The sequence below is a fragment of the Pelophylax lessonae genome (genome assembly GCF_965119305.1).
Source record: "Pelophylax lessonae genome assembly, chromosome: 2".
Lineage (NCBI taxonomy): Eukaryota > Metazoa > Chordata > Amphibia > Anura > Ranidae > Pelophylax > Pelophylax lessonae.
This window is the reverse complement of record NC_138769.1, coordinates 512,323,593-512,337,730: the sequence shown is the minus strand read 5'-3', so window position 1 is coordinate 512,337,730 and position 14,138 is coordinate 512,323,593. Positions and strand designations below refer to the sequence as shown.

The window sequence follows — 14,138 nt, the reverse complement described above, 5'->3', positions numbered from 1 at the left end:
GGCAAGATCCCAGGTTTAAAACACAGAATCCGAATTTATCTTTTTTGTTGAGTACATAATGCAAGAGCATTGTGGAGTACATAATGCATGGTGACAATGAGCTGGTCTTGGTGAGAAACCAAACACCTGCTCCTGGCTGCTGTGACTTTCCAGTTAGAAGCCCAATGTACCAGTACTGGTAAATTTTGGGAATTGCAGTCACTGCAGTTCCAGAATATGGTGTGTAAAAAAAAAAAAAAATGAATTTGTGGAAAAGGACTACAACAATATGGCTTATCGTATCAGATGATGTCTTACTGGCGGATGAAACACATGTAGGTAGGACATCCGCTGGTCTTAGTCACATCTGGCATGTGGAACGCACGCTAGCTCCGGCAGAAGAGGTTCAGTTTTTTTCAAAACAAACGTCATACCTGCTCTGTGCTATGGTTCCTATGGGGGCACTTGTGTAGGCTCAATCCCAAGCCTCGCTCCCTCATTGCAGGTTTTGATTGACAGCAGCAGGAGCCAATGGCTCCCACTGGTACCTCTCTGTCCTGTAATCTCTTGCACAGTGCTAGATCGGGCTGAGGTAAGTATAAGGGGGACTCTGGGGCCCTGTTTAGTGAAGGTTTTTTACCCTAAAGTGATTGTAAAGTCATATGTGTGCGTTTTTTTTTTTTTTTTTAACAAACATGTTATTCTTGCCTGCCATGTGCAGTGGTTTTGCAAAGTGTAGGCTGGATCCTTCTTCTTTTCTCTGGTCCCTCTTTGCTGCTCCTGGCCCCTCCCTCCTGTCGAGTGCCCCCACAGCAAGCAGCTTGCTATGAGGGCACCTGAGCAGAGCTGCCGTTCGGCCCTGCCCCCTCTCCTGATTGGCTAACTGAGTTTGATTGACAGCAGCGGGAGCCAATGGCGCCACTGCTGTTTATCAGCCAATCAGGAGGTAGAGGGACTCGTGGACATCGCTGGATAGAGAGGGGGCTCAGGTAAGTGGGGGTGCTGGGGCAGCTGCCACACACACAGGAGGCTTTTTATCTTCATGCATTAAAATAAAAAACCTTCTGCCTTTACAACTCCTTTAATGCATAGAATGCATTAAGGTGAAAGAAAACCACCTGCCTTTAGAACCACTATAAAATGAACTGATTTTTTTTTAGGTGGTTTAGAATGTGTTTTTTTTTTTCCCCATCTGGGAGAATTACCTTCAGATTTGACTAAGAGAAGCTAGGAGAATATTTCTCCAAAATAAGTGATATTTCCTCTTTATGGTCAACTGAGGGACAATTTTCCTCTTTCTGTTTCAGTGACAATAGTCACCAGGGCAGAGTAGAGTGAATCTCTCTATAGGAGACTACAAAAAACACTTGAGTGGTACTAATCCTTTATTTTACCATCCAAAACTGAAAGGGTTTTGGTTTTAGATATGCCTAAAGTTTTTGCCACTCATTTAATGCATATTCGTAAGTAGTGGGTAAAGGTTAGTTCAATATAACTGGCCAGGGAGAGGCTTTCTGTTTATGATGTAAACTGTTTTTAATGCAAGTTTTATGTCCTATGTATTGCAGAGTGCAAAATCATGTCATGGTTCAGTGAGAGTGTGTTTTGGAAAGCGGTCAAAATACAAACATTCTTCTCGCCTCTCAAATTGTGTTCTTTCGTCAGAAGGAAGGCTTTGGTTGGCATATTTTCATGGTCTGGCATTACGGTTTTGTTTCCTGTAGGCTAATAGGATATAGTAAATTTTATCTTGGCCACAAATTTAAAGCTTTCCAACTCTAATCTTCCTGACGTACTTGCCTGGCATTAAAAGGTGTGTTCTGAAACTGTAATGTAAAGGAAAGAAAGTTTCATGAAAGCATTAAAGTATTTTTAAACTTTGTTCAGTGTCCATAAAGGAGTAGTCTAGTTTGTTTTACTGAATGAAATATTGGGCGTTTCAATTTTCTTTTGCTCTTCTGAATGAGTATATTTAAATTGCTAAAGTTAGAAAAACACTAGGTCACAGGGAACCTCCTGTATACACAGAATTTCCTGAATTATTAAAAATAAATGATCTTATTACTACTAAACTGTGTAATCTCATCTAAACGCAAGACACGTTCAGTTGTATTTGTTTTTTTATACCCGAAATTCCTCTCCTGAACGCGGTTATGGTGAGTTCAGATTTCTGCTTCTAAACGTTTGTTTTCTTACTAATACAGATGAGTGGGAACTGTGTTCAATCACCCCCATATAGCCTTAAGATCAAGGATCCCTATTGGATCACATTGACATTTCGGTGTTCTGCTTCAGAAAGACTTGCTGCCACCCTGCTTTAAGGAACTTTATGCTAGCAAGCAGAACTGACAAGACAAATGCCCTCGTATACACGATCAGAAAATCTGACGACTTATCCATTCGCATTTTGTTGCATTAAACTAATATCGAATTCAACAATGGGTAGTAAACGTATGATTTTATTCATACGATTCTGGAAAAGCTTCCTGGTTGCGTAGCTACAGATCGGATAGTGCAAAACAATAACAATAGCAGCCAGGCCTTTTCTGGGTTATTTTTGGGTTTCTGATCATGGGCGGTCTTTTGTCTATCGCTTTTTAGCAGACGCATATTGTATGGATTAAATGATTCATTCGCTAGGCTATCATACGACAAAAGTTTTCGTGTTTGTCCGTTCGGATTTTGTTGGACGAAATGTCATGATCGGCTGTCGAAAGTTCAGATTATCATGCGATCAATTCAAAAGCGATTTTTTTTCGTACGATTATCTGGGCATTGGCCTAGATTCACACTTGGTCTTCTGAATTTTTCATGCGTGTTTTTTTTTTTTTTTGCACATATTTTTGTGGTTTCATGCGTTTTGACCAATGACCAGCAATATCTTTTGTCTAGGGGAAGGACACTGTAAGAAGTGTAAAAAAGTGTGTTGGATGTACATAGATTTTCAATGCAATTCTAATATAGTCTCTGAAGGCAATATTGCACCAAAGGACAACATGCAGCATTTTCAGAATCACGCACGTGAAAATCATAGTTGTGAATAGGCACCATAGGGAAAGATGGGATTCCTCCTTTTTGTGCCTTCTTACTACATGTGAAAAATCATACATATGTGAATGGGGTATAACCGTGTAAAAGAAGCTTTATACTCTCCTCTAAAGTGGGTTGTGAAATTAAATCTGCAGTGTGCTCATGAGCTCCAGGCATCATTGCTATCTGAAGCATCTGGGTGTAAAGGGTAACTCGCTGTCCAACTACACCGATCAACGCTGCAGCCATTATTTTCTAGTCGTCCCATTTGAGGGTTATACATGAATTGAAATTTCGACCAGTTCCTGCTGAAACTACCAAAGCCCTACTTGCTGCATTTTTGGTGCATGCTTTAAAAGCGCACCAAAAACGCACCTCCCTATTGAAATGACTGGAAAACGCATCAAAAATGCATCTATAATTAGACTAACACATGTTACTGAAAAGACGCACTACAGTGCTTGCCCAATTGAATTTAATGGATGTTGGTTTATGTTCCATTTATAACCTTGAATTTGTTTTTATGTGGATCAATAATTTGATAAAGTGTTGTAATAAAGAAAATTTAGGTTGAAGTGGGTGGGGGAAGGAGGGGGTGTTGCGAAGATCAGATTTATTATACATTTACATATTATCATTTTATTAGCAATTTGCTGGGGAACATGAATGGATTGATCTTTTGCATATAGCACATTATTGGTAAGACTTGCTTTTAGTTGGTGTGTAGAACCGAAGACAAATAGACTGTCCCTGGCTGTGTGACTAACACCTTGTTGGCAATTGTTTCAGTGTCCAGTGCTGGAATGTGTCGCATGGAAACAAGCTATGAAACAAGCCATAACACATTCCAGTCTCCCAGCAAGGGACTATGCTTTAATACATACTGTTCTAGACTGACACTAACCACAAACAATACTGACTCTCTCCAAGCTCTTCCTTATTTATGAGTCAAACGGTTCCTCATTTAATTCACAACACTGTTTAAGGCATTTTGTGCAGTCCCCATTGCTCTAATGGGATTTCGGTACACATTTAGTGAGTGTTACATAATTGACATCCCTATGTTGCAACATTATGTTGATAATTCTGTCCCCCCATACCTACCCAATAGTTGAAAATCCAACCTATTTATTTATTGATCACCTAACGGCATTCAAATTTAGAAACCTAGTATACTTTGTGGTATTAAAGGGTAGGCTTTATTCCACACCCCTGGATAGTGCCCCCATGGTGAATTTTGATCTAACTTCTAAAATCGGGGGGCAGTGTTAAAAGATTAATAGACTGGTGTGAGCACAGAGAGAGAGGACACCTGAAATCAGTGGGAAGTTTTAAAAGAAATGGTGGTAAACTGAAAATCGTATTACAATAGTGCATTGGACAACTGGTCTACATGACCTGCATCTTTTTATGTCTGGTTTATTGGAAACATTGCACTTTGACATTTTTTTTTTTTCATATTAATGTTCTTATTGGATATCTCATGTTTGCTACTTTTCTATGTGTTTAAGTCAGTGTTTCTCAACTTTTTTTTTCAGTCGGGGCACCCTGTCCAAGGCTTGGTTCACGTTACTGTATGTAGCGGAACACGCGCTCGTTCCTGACACACAGACAAATGCTCTCCTCTTTAGGAGTGCCATTAGTCCTTAGTGGTACCCCACACATTGAAAAACATGGGGTGCTTTTGGTGCGGCCCAATTTGAAAAAAAAAAAGGGTCAGGGACTTCTTTCCCTGCATTTCTGCGGGTAGGGAAACCCATTGAAATGAATAGGCTACCCTACACGCAGCAAGCAGCCACACAGATGTGAACCAAGGGCTTGTTCACATGTCATGTTGGAGGGGTGGTAAAACCACATGGTTGAGCTGTTTTTACCACTCCCAACTTCTCCCCCTTTTAGCTGCAAAGGCAGCAGCTGGGGGTGTACACATGCTGCAGGTATACCCAGGGTGATTGGGGCTGCACTGCAACCACCCTGCAACTGTGTACATTGCATGGTCGCGGTGTAGTAATGCTGCGTTTACAGGCTTAAAACGGGTGGTGAGGAGGCAACATATTGCCTGTTTACCACCTGTTAAATGCTTCTGAAAAGTGATCTGAGCATGGATTGCATTTCAGAGTTGCAGCAGCCCTTGCTGAGAACACAAACAAGCCCTACAAAAGCAGTTCTGATGGTACAGGAATAGGGGAGTCAGGAACATACATTCATTCATACATACATACATACATACATACATACATAGCCTTTTGAAATATTTTAGCACAGTACCTTTTTCATTTAGCCGGGTACTGCACTGTAGGGGGAAGCAGAGAGCACAGCACACTTCCCCTCCCTTTACTTTCACTTTTGAGGCTGAGCTCTCTATCAGTGTCGATGTACAGTTCGGCAGGGGATCGCGAGATCAGGCTCATCTGACAGCCCTTCTCTCCCATAATCCCGCAGCACATCTGAGGAGCTCTGGCGGCACACTAATGTGCCGCGGCACGCTGGTTTAAGTGTATGTTTATATGGATATCACATTTCTCCTTTGTTGTTTGAAAACCTTTATAAAGGTTAAAGAAAACGAAATAGTGGCAAAGAGGGGGTCAGAGATGGTTGATGAGTGGCTAAAGGAAATAAAGGAATGTGTTCTAAGAAGTAATAAGATATGAGAAATCCATTCTACGTTCCATGACCTGAATAAAACCACTTAGCCTTATGTACTGTTTATACTGTCACATAACTCACTGCTTAATAAAATACAATCTACTTTGAGGAGTGCATTATTCTCAAAGTATTTATACAGCCGCTTTTGAACCTGGCCGAATAGGCATACCCGATTTCCTCATTCTGAGCCAACAGCTATTCCTTAGGCCAGGGATCCTCAAACTACTGCCCTCCAGCTGTTGCAGAACTACACGTCCCATGAGGCATTGTAAAACTCTGACATTCACAGACATGACTAGGCATGATGGGAATTGTAGTTCCTGAACTGGAGGGCCCTGCCTTAGGCCATTCATCTTAAAGCAGGCCATATTAAAGGAACATTAGTACAAATTTGTATATGATCGGTCTCCGTACATTTGATTGATGAATATAATTTGAAAGTACTTCACTATTTTTTGTTTTGCTTTTAACATTCAATATTGTAACAAATGGACTTTCTCACACGCAAACTATGTTTGTGACCCCACTAATGATTAGAAAATTGGATGAATGTTCAGAAATCGTAAAATTTTTAATTTACAACTAGTGTATGGCTAGATTGTAGTTTGTGCCTGCCGTGGATGAACCAGGAATGGGCTGGTTCAGAGATTTATTTCTCCCTAATGAGATTATTTTTGAGGTACGGTTACCATGTTTTAAGAAAAAAAGTGTAGAATATTCATTCAGCTTGTCTCAGGAAAACAAACTTTTTTCTTTTTATTATTATTTAAAGTCCAAGGTTAACATCCTTTAACCATTTCTGAACTGGAAGGATTTACCACCGATGACCAGGCAATTTTTTGTGATACGGCACTGCGTTACTTTAACTGACAATTGCGCGGTTGTGCGACGCTGTACCCAAAAAAAATGACATCCTTCTTTTTTTTCCCACAAATGGAGAGATAGGGTGTTCAGCGCAAATTTGTATTATTCCCAAGGTGGCTAAATATAATAAGTGCTAATGTGCAAATTAAATATATTATATAAAAATTGATAATTAGTATGTGAATTGTGTATAATAAATATCCATTGATATATGGAATGTGAAAAAGAGAAACAATATGCCAAAGTAAAACATTTTTGAAAGTGCACAAGTGCCTCAAAATTATGAATTACAAAAAATGTATTGGGAGACTATTATCCAAAAAGTGCAAGTGCAATGAATCCCTATATAAAAATATTACATCTAACTAGTAAAAAACAAACTCAATACATAAATTGATAAATAAATACAAAAAATTAATAGTCCATCAAAACAGTCCCAAGTGAAATAAAGTGCCAAAATGTGACCTGATACAATTCAAATAAACAATTTGATATATAATCCTCATTGACCACACGTGAAGAAATCCTCACCACCACCGTTTCCACCAAATCATCAGATGGAAAGCCAGCAATCGCACTTAAGTATTTCCCAGCATGACGGTTTATATAAAACTTTAACCTTAAATCTTAATGAACATGTTACTCTCAAATTGTTGCAAGATGAGGATGATGGATGGGAGGAGAAGGAATGCCAAAATAGTGTGATTCCATATAAAATCCAATAATTTATTAGAAGTAATAATGTTACCCTCACATATTCTAGTGTCTGCCTGACACTAGGGATCTCTGACATCCAGCTCCTACGCTCCGGCAGTATCTCTAAACCATGAGTGTGGAGTATGATGCGTGCGGTGTTTCGTTACCTGATGTCCGTCAAAAAAATGTAAAAATCTATAATTTTTTCATCGTTTTAGGCCAAATTTTATTCTGCTACATATTTTTGGTAAAAAAAAAACTCCAATAGGTGTATATTGATTGGTTTGCACAAAAGTTATCGCGTCTACAAACTAGGGGAAAGATTTTTCTTTTTTACTAGTAACGCCGGAATTCAGTGATTTTGAGCAGGATTGCGGCAGACAGATCGGACACCTAACTGACATTTTTGACACTTTTGGGGGGACCAGTGACATTACTACAATAATCAGTGCTAAAAAAACTGCTTTCTAACTGTGTGGGGGATTTTCTTGCTGCATTAACACAGAGACCTGTGTTCCTAAATAAGAACAACACAGGATGCCTCTGTTCATAACTGACAGAACAGCGGTCTGCTGTGTTTACAATGGAAGACCGCCGTTCTGTCTCCACGGGGAGCAATCGCGGGTGCCCTTCAGCAATCACAGCCGCCGGACCCACTGATTAGCTTCCCCTTTGGCGAATGGGCATACGCAGCGATGTCATTTCGCGGGACAGAGCTGACCTGCCGCAGTAAAACTATGGCAGATAGTCGGCGAATGGTTAAGGCTTGCAATATATTGGACATATTTTAAAGACCTGGCATTGCAAAGTGTTAGAATTGTATAGCATTTCATTTTTCTACCAGCAGTATTTCAAGATCGCCTTTCTTACCTTACTTTAAAATATTTCCCATGCCATTTGTAAGCCAGCCATTAGGAATCTGGCCCTTGTATTGTTTTGATGCTCTCAAATATCAGACATTAAAGTAGGTTTATATTACATAGTGATTATTGGCGTTAATCCTGTTTGTATGCAGTTACGGTAATTCTCTATATATTGGCTTTGTACTGTATGTTGGGTAGGAGGAATGACACTGGTAAGCAGTGATTTCTTTCCCCAATTTAAATGAATTTTTTTTTTTACTTTGTATCACCTATGTTTTGGAGATGGTTGAGAAATTAGACTAGATGCGACCAATTGCAACTAAAGAATTTTTAAGATGTTAATTTGTATATTCGTTTGTACCACTAATTTAAGGATTCACCACTATTGATTATCGTTTGGAGGGTTTATACTCCATAGCACTAGTCACTTTCCTTCTGTTTATTTGTATATGCCACGCTGATTCTCATCATATTTGCACTTTTGTACCATCAGTGTTTTACTTTGATTATTCATTTATTTATCTATTTACCTTTGACATTTTTATACACCGCTAACTATACCAGTCACATAGGCAGTACCAATCCCCCTTCTTTCCGCTCTAGCTCCTTTGTATATAACTGCGGTTATATTTGAGGGCGGCTGCAGCCTATTGTTTTTACATTCACTTCCTTAGCGCGGAGTACACCTGTTTGTTAAAACATTTTTAATGTTTCTGCAACATTTTATTAGATAAAACTGTGATCCTAATTTTGTGCAAGCAAGTCTTGCCCACTAGTCAGGGGGCCACTATTTGGTTAGCACCACATGGTCGTGCATGCGTTTTAAAAATTGTAATTTATTTTGTACATACCTTTTTAAATCCTATCTAGTCACATGATTGGTGCTGTTCTGCCCATACATGTGCCCACTGTATTTTCTAGAAGCCAGCAAGTTAGAAATAGTATGTTACATCAAAATTTTATCAATTGGGTCTTCCAGTTTTGCACTTTTTAGTTGTGCAGTGAACGTGACACTCAAACATTTAATGCAGGTGTATATTCCTTGAGCATGAGTTTTAAATTGGTGATAGATTCATCCGAATGTTTGGTGGATATTGCTTTCACTACTTTAAAAATAGCCCATAGCGTTGAGTGAAGAGTAAAACTGTAATATAAGAGGATTTCCTAATTTATTCCTACTGTGTGTGTCCAAGCTAAGAGAGATGATCAAAACAGTTTACAGAGGGGGGGAGATTTTTGAAAAACTGTTACTGCTTAATCTGATTTTATATAAGAATAAAAATTGTGTACCCCAAACAAATGGTATTGTCTCTATAGCAAAAGGGCCAGGAAGCGTGCTGCCTTCTGCTATAGAGCTTGCAATAAATAGGTTTAATACTAAGCCAGTGTTTCTCTAGGAAGGGGCTAAAAATACTGCTGCCAGGTATAGGTGGGACCATGGGGGAGGTTGGCCCTCCTGGCCCCATTGGACTGGCATCCTAATACCACTAAAATAATTTCCAGGTGCATCATATCAAAAGGTGTTTAAATACTGATGGCTTTCTTTTAACAACTTCCCTTCCAGCGACATACCCGTACATCTCTGGAATTTTGGTGGTTTGCCAGAACTGTTTTTTAGAGCCGACAGTCGGCTCTCTTGTAATGGCAATTGGAATGGCTAACTAGCCTTTCTTTCGCTAATACAAGGAGCAGGAAGGGGCTGGACAGCCAGGATCGGCTGTTTCTAATCGTAAACCAAAAGCGATGACATTTATGCAGAGACAACCTGCACCATTTTTAAAAAATCTAAAGCATTCAAAAACACTGATCTTGGTGTTTTGAATGCTTTTAAGTACCAGACCCCAAACCCCTAGTACCTGTTACATGCCAATTGCTGTCACAAAGGATGTTTATATTTCTCGTGACAGCGATAAGTGATTAAAAAAAAAAAAAAATAAAGCATTTCTGTGGCTGCTTTTGTAATAAAACAGACTGTAAGACATTGATCACCCTTTGTTTTGATGCATCTGGAATGAATTTAGCAGGTTTAAACTTGAGGCCTTTTTTTTACATTTGGATAGAATAGGAAAGGGTTACAAATTGAGGGAGATTCCCCTCTTAGAGTCCTTTCATAGGGGCTTTTCTGACCAGGGGACTCCATTTTGCTCAGCGGGTATCGATCCCTGCTGAGCAAAACTGAGTCTGCTGGGCGAAAAGCCCTTGTTAAAGGACCCTAAGAGGTACAGGCAGATGACAGGTCCGTCTCCACTTACTTTGCAGAGACAGACCTGTCAGATCCCCGATCTCCTCTATGGGAGATCAGATGAAAACGGACCGTCTGTTCGTTTTCATCCGATCCGATCCTCCAGACGGATGGAAAATAGTGTTTCCATTCGTCTGGATTTCACAGACTACATTGGATCGGATAGCAGCGGGTGTCAGCGGAGATGTCACTGCTTACATCTGCTGCTCCATAGGGGTGCATGGAGTGGCCGATCAGGTCCCCGTGAAAAACTGACAGGCAGACCTGATTGGAAAGCCCATGTGAAAGGGGCCTTAGACCACCCAAAGAGCTGTCCCTTTTGAATGATTTCCCTTTACCTGACCAATGTAAAATTTTCTCCTTGACAGTGATCATCAGGTCACCAGAAAATTTTATGAAGGGCAAATCTTACTGATGGGAACACAGACAGCAATAAAAAACAGATATGGTTCTAATCCTTCCTTACCATATCCAAAACTCAAAACATTCTGGTTATCCAACCGGTGTTATTTTTCTTTCAAACATACATTTCTTTCAAACCATACATTTTTGTCCTTTGTAAGTGGCACTTCCATGAAATTTTCTGGGACCTGTGCAACACCAGTGATTACACAGCAACTGAAATGACCGATTTGCAGTATTCAAATACATGGTCCCTCTGAAGTGGTATAGTGATATATAAATTGATGTATCAGGCTAGTATATCCAGGAAAGGTCAGTAAATTATGAAAACGTTTATAATAAAACAAATATTATAGAAAAACTATAAAAGAAACCTAATTGTGGTCAGTTATCAGGTAAACTGCTGATAGAGCAGATTTGTACTAACCACATGGCCCACCTTTGAGGTGTTATGCTGGCCATACGCTATACAAAATCATTAAAACTTGTTTTTCAAATAAGGAACACTCAGCAAACGGTTTTTGCCATTATTCAATGACCAAATTTTGTTCAATGGACATCATTTTTTTTGTTTTATTCCTTTCATTTTTCGTCTCTAAACAGTTTAAACAGATTTTATATTTGTGCCCATTAATTGGACGAAAAATGAACGATCCACATGACAGATTTTCAAATTATTTTTCGGCTACTGTATGGCTAGCATAAATTAGCTCTGTGTGACTTTTGCTTTAAATTAAACTGTTGATTGCCTTGGGCATTTTCTCCTTACATTTGTGGTGTTACGAAATTGTTTGGTTACTGGTTTCTGGGAATCTTCTATGGATAGTCTGAAAACTTTTTGCCTTTTAAAGTGTCTTTCCTAAAAGAGTGTTGAAGGATTAGAACTTTAGCACTTCTGCTAGATTTTACTGCTTTTAAAGGCTTATGGTGTGGTTAAAGTTACCCCCAGTAAATGAGGACATCTCTCAAACAGTAAGGGCTCTTTCACATGGGCGTTCAGTTTTTTATGCTCGATCAGTTCTTTTTTTTTTTTTTTGAAACGGACACGGATGACACTTGTGTCATCCGGTCCGTGTGTCCGTTTTTCATCCCATCCGTTTGCGGATGAAAAACGGACATAATGTATCTCTATGTAAATACGGATGTCAGCGGATGACACCACTGACATCCGTTTTTGCGTCCGTTCCGTTTTTTTGAACGGAAGAAAAAATAGGGTTCTCTTCCGTTCAAAAAAACTGAACTGAAAGGACAAAAAACGGATGTCAGCGGATGGTCATCCGCTGACATCCGTACTTACATAGAAATACATTATGTCCGTTTTTCATCTGCAAAGGATGGGATGAAAAACGGACATACGGAACGCCCGCCTGAAAGAGCCCTAACACTGATTTTTTTTTTTTTTTTTTTGTAGTGGGTGAATGCTACAAACATCCATCGATCTTATTTGTTTCTGATGTTACCTCACTTCATGTTTAGTAAAAGGTTGTCTTTAGAGCAGAAAGTGAAGGGACAGAGTCTGGGATAGCCTTAAAACCTGACAGGGGTTCTAACCTCATCTACCCAGAACTGAAAAAAAATGTTTTGCAGCTTTGTACCTTTGACTGCCAGTGATAGACTGTGTATGTTAGACCGTGTATGTCTTAGTTGTCCCTTTTTATATTTAGCTATTTGGAATTTGTCTTGGCAGTTGTGTGAAAGGTGTCATGACTGCAACAACAGCTATGCAGTGGTTCAATTATAATAGCTAGGTATTTGTAGAATAGGAAAAAGCCTTCTGCAGTGTTAAAAACAGGACACCCCCTGCTCCCAATTCCCACTACTTTATTCCTTCCCAGGGCCGCTGGTAAGGCAGGGAGCCTGGGCCCAATCAGTTCAAAAGGGAGGCCTGGCACCCTGTCATCAAAGCAGTAGAGCCAAACCTCCTGCTTGGCACTTGTGACTATTGTGGATTCCCTTGCAGCACTGCTGGCTTCTACTACTTTCTCCCTCTGGCTGCTCTGCAGTGGAATCTGTTCCTAGGATCTGCACCCCCCCTTCCACTTGCTTTTAAGCCCCCTTGTGTGCTGCGGGCACACAGGGAAATTGTTTGTGTGGAGAGTGGGGATAGAGGGGGCATGTCCTATTTAACCGCACCCTTTTGTTCCTTTGTCCAGTCATCACTGAATCATATATCCTGTCAGGTAGGCTGTACAGGGCCCTTTGATTTCTAACAGCAGCCCTGTCCCTCCTATTTGCATTTGTTCCTGCTGATCTCCATGTTGACTGTTTGTTTCTCTCCTAACTTGCTTTAGGCATGATTCCATTATTTTTGCCCAATTAAGATCAACATGTTTGTGATGCACACAACGTTGCATGAATTCCATGTTGTACTACCTGGGCTAGCTTTCTCTGCCATGTCTACAAATGTCAATGTGTGAAGTCATACAGTCCCTCTTGCTATCCAAAAGGTTCAACATGGGGGAAAACTTGGATCAGATGTGACTATCTCAGCCAAGAAAATCCTTTATCATTGATCTGAGTATATTAACATAAAATTGCTGTGAGAGACCTAGCTTGTACAGATTCATGCATGCGGGAGCAGAAGCAGTATTTGCCCTTGTGTCCCAACTGTTGGCCACTTTTTATTAATTAGTATAAAATGCCTTCATAGTAGCACATTTTCAGAATAAATAGTGTTTTAAGGCTTGTTCTTTGATCTGAAATTTTTATCTTACCAAAAAGCCCTGCCTTTTTGACACTGAACAGCAACTAAGGCTCTGCAGACTCTCAAATCTTCCCAAATCTCAAACAACCAATCTACATTTTCCTATTTTATATAGTAAACAGATGACTTGCAAGACCAGTACATCTTTTCTTTCACAGTAGTGACTATTAACTGCCTATTTTGCGACTTTAAAATCAAACTCTAAGGGTCCTTTCACACGGACGGTCCAATCAGGTCCGCCTGTCAGTTTTTCAGGTGGATCTGATCGGACCTTCTGTTCACCCCTATGTAGCGGCTGATGTTAGCAGCTACATGTCCGCTGACACCAGCCACTATCGGATCTTGCAGTGGGTCACCCTGACACTACAGGTGTTAAATGCATAGTATATCTAGGGTTGCTGGACTAAGGAGAAATTCATTTTTTGGCCCTCCAGCGGTGCAACGAATTCCCCCTCGCCTCCTTCCTTAGCTGCTTAGGGCCCTGATCGCATGCTGACCGCCACCAAGTAAAATACAGAGTGAATGGCCTGTGTGAAGATGCTAAGGCCCACAGACTGGAACTTCAGGGAGAAGTTAGCAGCACAGAAGCCAACCAGAACAGGGGGGATAGGGTAAGTAATCCTGCCTGTTCCCCTGTGCTCTACACATAACATGTTATGAAGATTTTGGGAGTCAATTTCTCCCAAAGAGTACCTGTCACCTGCTCAATGCT

The 14,138-nt window shown here is 40.2% G+C and overlaps 1 protein-coding gene across 1 annotated transcript in view; it reads left to right on the top strand.

The window, feature by feature from the left end:
- Positions 1 to 14,138, top strand: part of LMO7 (LIM domain 7) — a 287,243-nt gene that overhangs the window by 159,957 nt on the left and 113,148 nt on the right. The window lies entirely within an intron of this gene.